Consider the following 15779-nt stretch of genomic DNA (forward strand, 5'->3'; position numbering starts at 1 on the left):
ATATGTGGGGGAGAGAGCACCTGGGGCATGCTTCTATGGGCATCTTGTCTGGGTGTTTTATCTTAGTGGATGGAGACCTACACAATAAACCAGAAGATATTAAACTCCCATTCTGCTATGTTCTCAATTAGAAGGGCAGGAATCTCTAGAGAATATAAACCAGTTGCTAATAAATATAATGTGTTACCATCAACTCTGTACATTTCCACAATTTTACAGTCAAGTTAATGAAAACTTCTACATACATTAAACATTAATACTCTTTCATGACCCTCCCCTTATCACCTAATAATCTATACTCTAGGTTTTAATCCCATGCATTTATTCATCATATTTAGTTCGTATTAGTTAGAACATGCAATATTTTTCCTTTTGTGTCTGGCTTATTTCAATTAGCATAATGTCTTCAGGATGCATCCATGTTATAATACGTGTCCCAATTTCATTTCTTCTTTCTGCAGCATAATATTCCATTGTATGTATATACCACATTTTGTTTATTCATTCACTGGTTGATGGACACTTGGGTTGTTCCCATCTTTGACAATTGTGAATAATGTTGCTATAAACATCAGTATACAAATGTCTGTTCAAGTCACAGGTTTTGGATCATCTGTATGTATTCCTAATAGAGGAACTGCTGAATCATAAGGCAGTTCTATATTTAGCTTCCTGAGGAACCACCAAACTGTCTTCCATACAGGCTGCATTATTTTAAAATCCCCCACACAGTGAAGGAGTGTTCCTATTTCTCCACATCCTCTCCAGCATTTATCATTTTCTTGTGGTTTTGTTTAAATAATGGCCATTCTATGCTGTGTGAGATGACATATCATTGTCCTTTTGATTTTCATTTCCCTAGTAGGTTGTGATATTGAACATTTTTATGTGCTTTTTGGCCATTTGTATTTCTCTTTGGAGAAACATTTATTTACATTTTTTGCCCATTTTTAATTGGATTGCTTGCTCTTTTGATTTTGATTTGTATGATATCGTTATAAAGAATGGAAATCAAATTCTTATCAGATATGTGATTTCTTAATATTTTCTTCCTTTGAGTAGACTATAGTTTCACCTTCTTGACAAAGTCCTTTGAATCATAAAAAGTGTTTAAGTTTGAGGAGGTCCCATTTATCCATGTTTTCTTTCATTGCTCATGCTTTCAGTGTAATGTTTAAGAATCCACCACCTAACACCGGGTCCTTAGGAGATTTTCCTACATTTTCATGGATGAGCTTTATGGCTCTGGCTTTGATCCATTTTTAGTTGATTTTTGTATAAGATGTGAAATAGGGGTCCTCTTTCTTTCTTTTTGCTGTGGATATTCAGTTCCCCCAGCACCATTTGCTGTATACACTGCCCTGCCCTAGCTGGATGGCTTTGCCAGGCTTGTCAAGCTGTATACACTGCCCTGCCCTAGCTGGATGGCTTTGACAGGCTTGTCAAGCTGTATACACTGCCCTGCCCTAGCTGGATGGCTTTGCCAGGCTTGTCAAGCTGTATACACTGCCCTGCCCTAGCTGGATGGCTTTGACAGGCTTGTCAAGCTGTATACACTGCCCTGCCCTAGCTGGATGGCTTTGACAGGCTTGTCAAGCTGTATACACTGCCCTGCCCTAGCTGGATGGCTTTGACAGGCTTGTCAAGCTGTATACACTGCCCTGCCCTAGCTGGATGGCTTTGACAGGCTTGTCAAGCTGTATACACTGCCCTGCCCTAGCTGGATGGCTTTGACAGGCTTGTCAAAAGCCACTTGACTGGAAGCAGATGTGGCTCAAGCAGTTGGGCGCCCACTTCCATGTGGAGGTTCTGGGCTTGGTTCCTGGTGCCTCCTAAAGAGCACGAGCAGACAACAAGCAGGCGTGACAAGAAGACCCAATGCACAGACAACAAGCAGACAGAAGAGGTGTCCATCTTGGGGAGGGCAAGAAAATAATGTTTTTAAAATACCACTTGACCATAGCTGTGAGGGTCTGTTTCTCAACCATCAATTCCATTCCATTGATCTGTCTATCTTTATGTCACTATCATGCAGTTTTTACCAATATGGCTAGTAATGCGATTTAAAATCTGAAAGTGAGAGTTCCCCAACTTTGTTCTTCCTATTTTTAAGACATTTCTGGCTACTCAGGGCCCCTTACCCTTCCAAATAAATTTGATATTTGTAGTTTCCATTTGTTTAAAAAAATGCTGGTGGACAAATGTAAGATATGGACTATAGTTGGTAGTAATATTTTGACGATATTCTTTCATAATTTGTGGCAAATATTTCACAGAAAGGCAAGGTGGTCAGTGGTGAGGTGATGTACGGGACACCTGTATAATATTATGCACATTTGTTTTGCGAGCTCAAAACTTTCACTATATGCTTATTGTTTATATATGTTCATGTTGGAATGGTATACTTTAATAAAAAATGTTTAAATGCTGGTGGAATTTTTATCAGGATTGCATTGAATCTGCATATCAATTTGAGTAGAATTGATATCTTAATGATAGTCTTCCAGTCCGTGAGCATGGAATGTTCTTCCAATTATTTAGGTCTTTTATGATTTCTTTTAGCAAGGCATTGTAGCTTTCTGAGTACAAGTGCTTTACATCCTTGGTTAAATTTATTCCTAAATATTTGATTCTTTTTGTTGCTATTCTAAATGGAATTTTTTTCCAGACTTCCTCCTCATATTGTGACTAACTAATGTATAGAAATACCACTGGTATTTGCATATTGATCTTGTATCCTGACACTCTACTGAAATCATTAGGTCTAGCAGTTTTATTGTAGATTTTTCAGGAATTTCTAAGCATAGGACCACATCAACTCTAAATAGTGAAAGTTTTACTTCTTCCTTTCTGATTTGGATGCCTTTTATTTCTTTCTCTTGCCTGATTCTCCTATCAGAACATCTAGCACTATATGGAACAATAGTGGTGATAGGGAGGTGGGTGTGGCTCAAGCTGTTGGGCTCCCCTCTACCATATAGGAAGCCCAGGGGTCGATGCCCAGGGCCTCCTGGTCAGGGCAAGCTGGCCCGCACGGAAATGCCACCCTGCATGGAAGTGCTGCCCCGCGCAGGAGTGTCGACTGGTGTGGAAAGCTGGCACAGCAAAATGGTGCAACAAGAGACAGAGGAGAGAAAATAAGAAGATGTAGCAGAACAGGGAGCTGAGGTGGCACAAAGACAGTAATCACTCTCTCCCACTCCAGAAGGTCCCAGGATTGGTTCCTGGAGCCCAGTGAGAATACAAGCAGACACATAAAAACACACAGTGAATGGACACAGAAAGTGGACACTGGAGGGGAGGGGGAAGAGAAAATAAATAAATAAATCTTAAAACAAAAACAGTAGCGATAGTGGGCATCCTTATCTTGTTCCTGATCTCAACAGGAAAGTTTTCAGTATTTCAACATTAAGCCTGTTAGCTGTGGGTTTTTCATATATGACCCTTATCATTTGATAAACTTTCCTTCAATTCTTATCGTTTGTAATATGCTTAATAAGAAAGGATGCTGTCAAACCTATAAAATTGTGTGGTACAAAATATAAAGTATAATGTAAACTCTACACCATGGTTAGTAGCACTCTTCAATATGTGCTCTTCAGCTGTAACAAATGTACAAAACTAATGAAAGCTGTTGTTAACGGGGGAAACCATGGTAGGGAGAGGAGTGGAGTATCTAAGAATCTCCTAAATTTTTTAATATTATGTTTTCATTTATTAAATATTAACCAGGATGCTCATTTAGAAACACCGTGGAAGATGGTGAAGTTGCTTTCGGTTTCTCTGACAAGCTTTTGCTGTAGTTTTAAACTTTTATTGACAATAAAAAATAACCGTTTAGTTCTTTTTGAAAATAATTTGATTGACATTTAGTTCACAAACCTTATAATTCACGCATTTTTTTCTACCCCTCCCCATTCCCCACCCCTGCTGTTTCTGTTGTCTGTGTCCATTCACTGTGTCATCTTCTGTATCTGTTTCTCTTTTTGTCTTCTCTTCTCATCTTTCTCCTCTAGGATTCACTGAGATTTGATCCTGGGGACCTCTGATGTGGAGAGTTTCCCTGTCAATTGTGCCACCTCAGGTCCTGGTCTCTGTTGTGCTTCACTTGACTCTCCCCTTAGTCTCGCTTTTGTTGCATCATCATCTTGCTGTGACTCCCTTGCATGGGCACTGGCTCACCACATGGGCACTAAGCTCACCGCACGGGCACTGGCTCACCACGCGGGTATGCGCACAGGCACTTGGCTCACCACGCAGGCACTAAGCTCACCGCACGGGCACTGGCTCACCACGCGGGTATGCGCACAGGCACTGGCTCACCACATGGGCACTCAGCTCACCGCACGGGCACTGGCTCACCACGCGGGTATGCACACAGGCACTTGGCTCACCACACAGGCACTTGGCTCACCACGCAGGCACTAAGCTCACCGCACGGGCACTGGCTCACCACGCGGGTATGCGCACAGGCACTTGGCTCACCACGCAGGCACTAAGCTCACCGCACGGGCACTGGCTCACCACGCGGGTATGCACACAGGCACTGGCTCACCACATGGGCACTCAGCTCACCGCACGGGCACTGGCTCACCACGCGGGTATGCGCACAGGCACTTGGCTCACCACGCAGGCACTAAGCTCACCGCACGGGCACTGGCTCACCACGCGGGTATGCGCACAGGCACTGGCTCACCACATGGGCACTCAGCTCACCGCACGGGCACTGGCTCACCACGCGGGTATGCACACAGGCACTTGGCTCACCACACAGGCACTTGGCTCACCACGCAGGCACTAAGCTCACCGCACGGGCACTGGCTCACCACGCGGGTATGCGCACAGGCACTTGGCTCACCACGCAGGCACTCAGCTTATCATGTGGGCACTCATGCGGGCACTTGACTTGCCACACAAAGACTGGCTCACCACACAGGCATGCTTTCTCTTCTTCTTTTTCAGGTCCCCGGGTTTGAATCCAGGTCTTCCAATATGGTAGGCAGAGGTTCTGTCACTTGAGCCACATCCGCTTCCCACTACTTAATTCTTAACAGTTTTGTAAGTGCCATGCAAATGTGTTGATAAGAAAATGATAGTAATTAATGGTAGAGGAAACTGGGGACATGAGGGGATGCTCAAATATTTTGGGTCACACTGATGAGATGTTATATGTGAAAATATCTAATAATAGTTAAGTGCTGTTTAATATCCGGTATTACCAAATATTGTGTAACTGTTTTATTATTAATATTATTTCACCTGGCAGCCAAATTTGAGTCAGCACTTGATTCTCTAGGGCAGTGATGCTTACATTTTCACTCTGGTGCTTTTTGTTTTTATTTTTATTTATTTTTTAAGGAGGTACTGGGTATTGAACTTGGGACCTCATACATGCAAAGCAGGTTCTCAACCTCTGAGCTACAAGTACTCCACTTTTATTTTATTTTTTTATTTTTTGTTTTGTTTTGTTTTTAGTATCCTTCCAGTTCATATTATGCCCCCACTGAAAAACTTAAGTCAGAGTTTTGAACTGTTTGATATCAGGGGAGCAAGAGAAGATGGTAATAACAAGGGATTAACCTCTCAGCACACAGCTGGTCTTTTTTTAATATAATGTACTTTTTAATTTTTTAAAACGATACTTAGATTGCACAAATGTTACATTGAAAATACGGAGGATCCCCTCATGCCTGCTCCCTACCCCTTGCACATGTTCCCACCTTAACAACAGCCTTCATCAATGTGGTACATTTGTTACAATCGTAGAAAACATTCTGGAGCATTGCCTCTAAGCATGGATTATAGTTTACATTGTAGATAACACTCTCTCCCCCAAAATTTTGTAAAGTTATGGCAAGATATGTAATGGCCTGTATCTGTCATTGCAATGTCACTCAGGACAATTCCCAAGTCCCAAAAATGCCCCCATGTTATACCTATTTTTCCCTCTCTGTCCGCTCACAACATCCAGTGGCCGCTATCTCCAGATCAATGATAACAGTTTTTTCATTGCTAGAATCACAATAAATCTATAGTAGAGTTCCCCAGTCCTGAGGACTCTGGGATGGTGATGCCCCATTCTACCTCTAATTGAGAGGGGGTCTAGATCCCATGGGGCAGAGGGATGGGATCATCTCATTTGCAGCTGCAGACTCTCTTTGCTCCCTGGGATGGTCATTGTCCATCATCATCTCCCTGTTAGCTGTCCTGGGTGAGCTAAATTAACTGGAGAGTAGGCATTGACAACAGAGTGCAGAGAAGATTCAAGGGCCAGATCATGATGCCCAGCGCTGGTTATCAGAGCAACAAGAAAATGAAGCACATGCTGCCCAGCAGCTTCTGAAAGTTCCTGGTCCACAATGTCAAGGAGCTGGAAGTGCTGCTGATGTGCAACAAAGCTTTCTGTGCTGAGATTGCTCACAATGTTTCTTTCAAGAATTGCAAAGCCATTGTGGAAAGGGCTGCCCAGCCGGTCATGAGAGTCATGAGTCTCAACGCCCAGCTGCACAGTGAGGAAAATGAATAGACAGCTTATCTTCAAGTTTTATTTGTGTGAAATAAAGCCATAAAATGTCACATAAATAAATAAATAAATGGAAAGATGGGAATAGAGAAAAAAATGGAAAACTAAACAAGAGAAGATGGAATGTAAGAAAAGCGCCAAAGAGGGAAAATGAAAGAAAGAAAAGAAAGAAAAGAAACTAAGGAGAGGAGGCGGCGGACTTGGCCCAGTGGTTAGGGCGTCCGTCTACCACATGGGAGGCCTGCAGTTCAAACCCCAGGCCTCCTTGGCCCGTGTGGAGCTGGCCCATGCGCAGTGCTGATGCAAGCAAGGAGTGCCCTGCCACGCAGGGGTGTCCCCCGCGTAGGGGAGCCCCACGTGCAAGGAGTGCGCCCCATAAGGAGAGCTGCCCAGTGCAAAAGAAAGCACAGCCTGGCCAGGAATGGTGCCGCCCACACGGAGAGCTGACACAGCAAGATGACGCAACAAAAAGAAACACAGATTCCCATGCCGCTGACAACAGCAGAACCAGACAAAGAAGACGACGCAGCAAATAGATACAGAAAACAGACAACGGCGGTGGTGGTGGGGGATAAATAAATAAATAAATAAATAAATAAATCTTAAAAAGAAAAAGAAACTAAGGAGAAATGAAAGATGGGAGGATAAAGGAAACCAAGAAAGGAAAAAAAACAACCACCAGGAAGCCAAAGGCTTCCCTCATAGGCCTCTAGAAACTGCCTCAGGCTGCCAGCGCTCATCAATCAAGCACCCTGTGACCCACCCTCCATAGGTAAGATACCTGGATTTAGTGAATAAAATGAAGAATAAAAATAAAAATAATAAATGACAAAATATCAGCTGATAGATTCCCTTGCCACAAGTTGCTAATGGATCATTCTTTGGATCCCTTAACTTAGGATATACATGGGATTCAACCAGGAACCAGCACATGTGAGGCAGGTGTTCATCCACCAAGCTATACCCTCTCCGTGGCTTGGGTAAGCTTCTGAAAGCTTATTTGGCTCACCCCACCCTCTATCCCCTCAAGCACGTTGGGTTTCTAACAGTTTGCCTGTATCTCTCCTGGCTTTCTTCACTCCTGAGCTGTTAGGCACCTGTCCATCTTCCCCCTCACTGACCTCGTTCCTCTTCCTTCCAGGGTGAGTACATGATCTGTTCCCCCTTCCTCTCCCTGGGGCCGCTTCAATGTTAATGGGATTTTCTTTTCTCCTCTGTGTTTCGCAGGTCCTATCTCCCCTTCTCCTTACACTTCTCTGTCTTTGATTTTTCTGCGTACTGTTCCTCTCTATTTGCCCTTCAGCTCCCCCATGGATGGGTTTCTTTCAACTTCCACTTGCTGGGCTGGATACAGCTGAGAATCAAAGCAGGCTCAGCTGGCCATACTCAATGAAGAGAATCCATTCTCTAGCCTCCACCAGAACCCTCTTCCTTACAGAGAGGAAGACCTTATTTCCCCACTCAACTGGCTGCAGTGAGCAAGGGTTTTACCAAGGCTCACATATGCTGGTTCTTGATTGAATCCCATGTATATCGTACTTGAGGTGGGGGTATGTGCCATTCTCAGCCACAGGGGTGAGTAACTCACTGTTTCCTTTTGGCCTCTTTGTCTCTCTGTCCTTCTCCTGCCTCAATGATGCACAGCACTCTTCTCTTTGCCCGCTGACTTTTACTTCTGTCTGTATTTCTCTTTATCCCTTTTGTGACACAATGCACATTTGAATTCATGACTGTTTTTCAATTTTAGACATTACAAATCATTATTTCCCTGCTTATATTCATTCTATTTATATATGTTCCCTAATTTTAGAGACTCAATCAGATGTATTTATTCATTCTCATTCTAATATTCATATACTTACAACTGTATTCAGATATTCTATTAATTTCTTTCTTTAATGTTTAACTTATACATATCATGTTAACTTATCTATTATATTTTACAATTTAGTTTTTATTTACATCTTTTCCAAATGCAACTTGTCAGGTTTGTATTTTCTTGCTACTTCCACATTCTTTAAATATCACACTTTCCTTTTGTATTTAGTTTCCTAGCTGCTAAAACAAATACCAACCGATGGCCTGACTTAACAACAGAGATTTATTAGCTCATGGTTTCAAAGGCTAGAAGACTTGCTTCCTTCCAGGGTCAGTATCTCCTGTCTTGCCTGCAATTGTTGCGGTTCTGGCTTTTCTACTACATGGCAATGTGCAGGTTTCATTAACTTTCAGTTTCTGGATGTTCCCTGAGGCTTCTTTCTTTGGGTCCAATTTCCTTTGCTTATAAAGGCTTCAGCAATATTGGATTAAGGCCCACCCTCATTCAATTTCGGCACACCTTAACTAATAATATCTTCAAAGGTCTTATTTACAAATGGGTCTACACCCACAGGACCAAAATGATTCATGCCTTTGTAGAGGACATGATTCAATCCCCAGCAGTATTTATTTAAATATATTAAGTATAATCCTAATGGCTGAAGTTCTTGTGATTTCTACATTCTCCTGACCCTTCATACTGATGGCTTATTCCCTTGCTTCACAATTTATAATTTACTTCTTACGTCTGAGAGCTCTTAATCCTTGGAATCTCTAGTCTATATATTTTGTGTCTTCCAGTTACCCTGGAATGTTTGGATGGACAGCCAATACTCATGTGAGGTTCTTGTGATTGGCCATTATCCTGAGGAGAATCATAAGTTCAAATTTATTATTCCTTGGATCATTCTCTTGATTTACTTCTGCTCCTGGAAAATTCTGTTGGGCATTTTGAAGATTCCTGTAACTGCTTGATTTTTGTAGTTGTCTGCATTACAAGAGTTTGTTAATACACATACATATATATGAAGCACAATTATCCACATTGTACACATAGTAAAATATTGTTATTTATAGAATACAACAATATCTCAGGAGAAATGGAGAAATACCAAGTTTCTGGAATTTGTACACCCCTACACACCCTCACCTCCACAATATACCATACAGTAAAAATGATACATTGGGTGTGAATGCTTTGAAATACTTGAAATATAACTTTTTAAAGATTTATTTATTTATTTATTTATTCCCCCTCCCCCTCGCCCCCGGTTGTCTGTTCTCTGTATCTATGTGCTGCGTCTTTGTCCGCTTCTGTTGTTGTCAGCGGCATGGGAATCTGTGTTTCTTTTTGTTGTGTCATCTTGTTGTGTCAGCTCTCCGTGTGTGTGGCACCATTCCTGGGCAGGCTGCACTTTCTTTCACGCTGGGCAGCTCTCCTTACGGGGTGCACTCCTTGAGCGTGGGGCTCCCCTACGCGGGGGACACCCTTGTGTGGCAGGGCACTCCTTGCACACACCAGCACTGCGCATGGGCCAGCTCGACACGGGTCAAGGAGGCCCGGGGTTTGAACCACGGACCTCCCATGTGGTAGACAGATGCCCTAACCACTGGGCCAAGTCTGCCGCCCTTGAAATATAATTTTATGGCGTAAACTGAACTGAAAATCTTCTGTGTTAGTGCAGAATACAAACATATGGCCAGAATTAATGTTTTTCTTTTTTTTTTTTAAGATTTATTTTTTATTTATTTCTCTCCCCTCCCCTCCTCCATTCACTGTGTGTTCTTCTGTGACCACTTCTGTCCTTATCAGCGACATCCAGAATCTGTGTCTCTTTTTGTTGCATCATCTTGCTGAGTCAGCTCTCCGTGTGTGCGGCACCATTCTTGGTCAGGCTGCTCCCTCCTTCGCGCTGGATGGCTCTCCTAATGAGGAACACTCATTGCGCGTGGGGCTTCCCTACGCGGGGACACCCCTGTGTGGCATGGCACTCCTTGCATGCATCAGCGCTGTGCTGGGTTTGAACTGCAGACCTCCCATATGGTAGGTGGATGCCCTATCATTGGGCCAAGTCCATTTCCCTGGAGCTAATGTTTTTCTGTAACATTAAGTTAGTAACTATTAGAATTAGTTTCCTGAATTCAGGCCCTTTGACATTAACCAGCATGATTACTCCTTACCTTTTCTCAGACTCCTTAAATGAAATTTCAGTTTGGAATTTCCTTTGATAATTTATTTAAAATAATCTAATAAAATATCCATATGGTAGATACTATTTCTTCGTTATTCTTTAGGTTATAGTTTCTATTGTCATTTCACAGTGGATAGAAAATATGATCTGTACAATTTCTGCTTTCATGATACCTAAATTCCTGTCAATTTGAACAGATTTCTTTTGTATTTTTTTTTTTAAAGATTTATTTATTTCTCTCCCCTTCCCCCCCCCCCCCACCCCGGTTGTCTGTTCTCTGTGACTATTTGCTGTGTCTTCTTTGTCTGCTTCTGTTGTTATCAGCAGCATGGGAATCTGTGTTTCTTTTTGTTCCGTCATCTTGTTGTGTCAGCTCTCCGTGTGCGCGGCACCATTCCTGGGCAGGCTGCACTTTCTTTCGCGCTGGGCGGCTCTCCTCATGGGGTGCACTTCTTGCATGTGGGGCTCCCCTACTCGGGGGACACCCCTGTGTGGCATGGCACTCCTTGCGCGCATCAGCACTGCGCATGGGCCAACTCCACACGGGTCAAGGAGGCCCGGGGTTTGAACCACAGACCTCCCATGTGGTAGACGGACGCTCTAACCACTGGGCCAAGTTCGCCGCCTCTTTTGTATTTTAAAGTTACATGTATCCTCTATTTACTGGTTAAAATGGTTGCTTGTTTATCTGCTTAACCAGTCAATCTTTCTAATAAAGTTAGGTCATATCCTTCATGCTCATTAATTTTAACGTCACCAAATAAAACTGTAAATTTTTCAGTTACTCCTTATTTTTCATGAATCTTTCTGTTTTGTATTTTAAACTTTCTGATATTTAGGACATTTCTTAATGTTAGGAATAATTCCTTAATGTTAGGAATAGTTCCCTAATGTCAGGAATAATTCCTAACATAGCATATATGCCACATAAGTATTAGTTACTCTTACTCTTTTAAATTTTTGTTGGTTAAGACCATTCTTAGGTTACAATTATATTTCATTTATTTATTTTTATTAAAACATTTTTGTTTGTTTTCTAAATACTGGCGTAAAAGAGGATACAGGCTTAGACTCCCATTTGATAAACTCCAAAGTCCAATAATGGCACAGTGTGGTGACCCAGGCCCCCCAATAAGTCCCAGCACATAGCCATCTGCAGGACCTAAACATAGTTACAGGTTATTGGTTTTTTTTTTTTTTTCAAGTCCTGAAAACTTTATTTTTTTTAAACTTTATTTTGTACATTTAATAATTGAAAATATAAAGAATAATTAAGAATTTAAAAATACACTTGAATAAAAACCTAAAAACTTGAAAAAAAAAAACATTACCCTTTTTGAAGTACATGGGTTTTTTGTTTATTTGTTTTTGTTTTTGTTTTGTTTTTTTTTTGATTTTGTAAAAATATTACATTAAAAAAATATGAGGTCCCATTCAACCCCACTGCCCCCACCCCACCACTCCCCACCCAGCAACACTCATTCCCATCATCATGACACATCCATTGCATTTGGTAAGTACATCTCTGGGCACCGCTGCACCTCATGGTCAATGGTCCACATCATGGCCCACACTCTCCCATGTTCCATCCAGTGGGCCCTGGGAGGATTTACAATGTCCGGTGATTGCCCCTGGATGGTGCTTCAGCGGACTTTGGCCCAGTGGTTAGGGCGTCCGTCTACCATATGGGAGGTCCGCGGTTCAAACCCCAGGCCTCCTTGACCCGTGTGGAGCTGGCCATGCGCAGTGCTGATGCGCGCAAGGAGTGCCGTGCCACGCAAGGGTGTCCCCCGCGTGGGGGAGCCCCACGCGCAAGGAGTGCGCCCGTGAGGAAAAGCCGCCCAGCGTGAAAAGAAAGTGCAGCCTGCCCAGGAATGGCGCCGCCCACACTTCTCGAGCAGCTGACGACAACAGAAGCGGACAAAGAAACAAGACGCAGCAAATAGACACCAAGAACAGACAACCAGGGGAGGGGGGGAAATTAAATAAATAAATCTTTAAAAAAAAAAAAAGTTATTGGTTTTTAATGTAACGTTTTGTGTGACTTATATATCTTTAAAAAAAAATCCAATTAAAAAAATGTTAGCAACCCTCCCCAGAGGGACAGAATGTCTAGATGTTATTATAAACTATACCCTTCCCAAAGCAGTAAACATTCTTGGTAAACGTCCTTCCTGCAAGTATGGTGAAAACATCACCACATCCCATATGTGTACTTCATGTGGCCCTAGCAGGAACTCTTTTCTCACACCCTAAGGAATGTCCTTGCTCTAAAACCCCTTACAAATGACCCCTCATTTTCTCATCTCTTTACAAAGTGCTATCCACATTCTTTCTTTGGCCAGCTGCATCAAAATATCTCTCCTGTTGATAAGTCCCAATAAAGCTTATGTCTGATTCTCTGCCCAGTGCATTCTTTGATCTTGCAGCCTCACCAACTCATGCCCTTCAGGAGTTGGGTTGTAACAATTTGTGAGCCATGAACCCAGAGACCACAGAACCACCAGCAGTAGCAGGCGTGAGCTCAGGGAAAGGCGAATCCTCAGGGGAAGTCCCCGGTTGGTCTATAATATCCATGGGGGAGGAGTGGCTGGTCTCCTGGATGAGCACGGACCACCAAGAGACAATGGGGTTGCCCACTTGCTTGACTGCTGTGGAACTCCGTGTGAGTGCAGGGATGCCCCAAAAAGGCTGATGGGAGTAGAGCGCATTCTGCTGGAACAGTTAACTAAAGTAGGGAAACTCTTCTGCAGCAACTCTATCAATCCCTTACAACCTGGTTGGTGCACTTGTGAATTAGTCTGACTACTTGAGAAATGGAAAAACTTAGCAATATTAATGTTCTCTGTTTTGTTTCCATGCTGATTCTAGTTAGATCTGGATAGCCACATTAACAAAATTGGTGCTGTTAAAGTTTAGTAAATTTAAACTGGACAACTCTAAAAAAATAAATAAGAAAAAAATTCTAGCAGCCTTTTTTCTTCTTCTTTATATTCTTTTAATGTTACATTAAAAAAAATATGAGGTCCCCATATACCTCCACCCCCTACCCCACTCCTCCCACATCAACAACCTCTTCCATAATCATGGTACATTCACTGCACCTGGTGAATACATTTTGGAGCACTGCTGCACCACATGGACAGTGGTCTACATTGTAGTCTACGCTCTCCCCCAGGCCACCCAGTGGGCCATGGCAGGACATACAGTGTCCAGCATCTGTCCCTGCAGCACCACCCAGGACAACTCCAAATCCTGAAAATGCCCCCACATCACATCTTTTCTTCCCTCTCCCTACCATCAGCACCTACTGTGGCCACTTTCTCCACATCAATATTACAATTTCTTCCCTTACTAATCACAATAGTTCCCCAGCAGAACACCAGTAAGTCTACTTTAATCTATACTCTTTTCCTCCATCCTGTAGCTCCTGGGATGGTTAAGTCCAGTCCCCCTCTACCTCAAGAGGGGGCTAGCAGCTTTTGTAAGCCTGCAATTAAAAATACATTACAGGGAAGCAGACATGGCCCAATGGATAGAGCATCCACCTACCACATGGAGGTCTGCGGTTCAAACCCTGGGCCTCCTTGACCCGTGTGGAGCTGGCCCATGCAAAGTGCTGATGCGCACAAGGAGTGCCCTGCCACTCAGGAGTGTCCCCCGCGTAGGGGAGCCCCATGCGCAAGGAGTGCACCCTGTAAGAAGAGCCGCCCAGCGCAAGAAAGAAAGTGCAACCTGCCCAAGAATGGTGCTGTACACGCGGAGAGCTGACACAACAAAATGACGCAACAAAAAGAAACACAGATTCCTGGTGCTGCTGATAAGGATAGAAGCCATCACAGAAGAACACACAGTGAATGGACACAGAGAGCAGTCAACTGGGAGGGGAGGGGAGAGAAATAAAAAAATAAATCTTAAAAAAAGAAAAAAATGTATATATATAACAGGAGAATGGATATGACTCCAGGAGTTGAGCACATGCCTTCCACGTGGGAGATCCCAGGTTCAATTCCTGGTGCCTCCTCAAAAAATAAAAACAAATAACAAGCAAACCAAATGACAAAACCAAGTCAGGGAGGTTGATGGGTTAGTGGTTGAGTGCCAGCTTCCCACATACTAAGTCCCAGGTTCAATCCCTGGTACCCTGGTACCCCAAATATATATAACAAAACTGAAAGCTCATACTATTTGTGTAAACTGTGGTAGAGTTTAAATGGGATTTTATTTTGACAATGTTTTAAGTTTTAGTCACATTTTATTTTGATCATGATTTTTATCAAGGTGTTAAAAAGAACGGTCAGTTTTGAATCAATAGGTTATTCCTGGACTTTGAGTCTGTCTAAATATACTCCTGAAAAGTGGTAATCCAGAATATATGTGTTAAATGCCTATCTGTCTAAACTGCTTAATTAGTGCTTAACTACATTTATACTACTCAAGTATGCCTAACTGGTTGCTGGTTACTAATAAAAGTGTCTTCAAGAATGAGCTAGCATATAATGGGCAACACTGATTCCAGAGGAAATCTTAAAAGCAGTAAAAGTGGGAAACGGACTTTGGCCCAGTGGTTAGGGCGTCCATCTACCATATGGGAGGTCCGCGGTTCAAACCCCGGGCCTCCTTGACCCGTGTGGAGCTGGCCATGCGCAGCGCTGATGCGCGCAAGGAGTGCCGTGCCACGCAAGGGTGTCCCCTGCGTGGGGGAGCCCCACACGCAAGGAGTGCGCCCGTGAGGAAAGTCGCCCAGCGTGAAAAGAAAGAGCAGCCTGCCCAGGAATGGCGCCGTCCACACTTCCCGTGCCGCTGACGACAACAGAAGCGGACAAAGAAACAAGATGCAGCAAATAGACACCAAGAACAGACAACCAGGGGAGGGGGGGGGGGATTAAATAAATAAATAAATCTTAAAAAAAAAAGGCAGTAAAAGTCAGAGATTTGAAATTATGGAGAGCTTGGACACAGTCATACCAAAGGAATGAGAATTATGAGTCAAAGTAGTGAGCTTTATGTTTCTGTTGGTGTATCTTACGTTTGTCTTTTTGTTCAGTGTATATTTTCATACCTCCAGTTGGTAATATTAAATAAACAAATGAAAATTCTTAAAAGAGATCTATTCTAAATACTGAAAATTAAATGGGTGCTTATAGGTAAATGAATACTCCTGAAGCCCAAATTGGAGAAGCCAAACAGGATAGAAAATCTGAATAAAGAAACTATTTAAAGGAAAGAAATTTAAAAATTTATCC

The sequence above is a fragment of the Dasypus novemcinctus genome, chromosome 2 (genome assembly GCF_030445035.2).
Source record: "Dasypus novemcinctus isolate mDasNov1 chromosome 2, mDasNov1.1.hap2, whole genome shotgun sequence".
Classification (NCBI taxonomy): domain Eukaryota; kingdom Metazoa; phylum Chordata; class Mammalia; order Cingulata; family Dasypodidae; genus Dasypus; species Dasypus novemcinctus.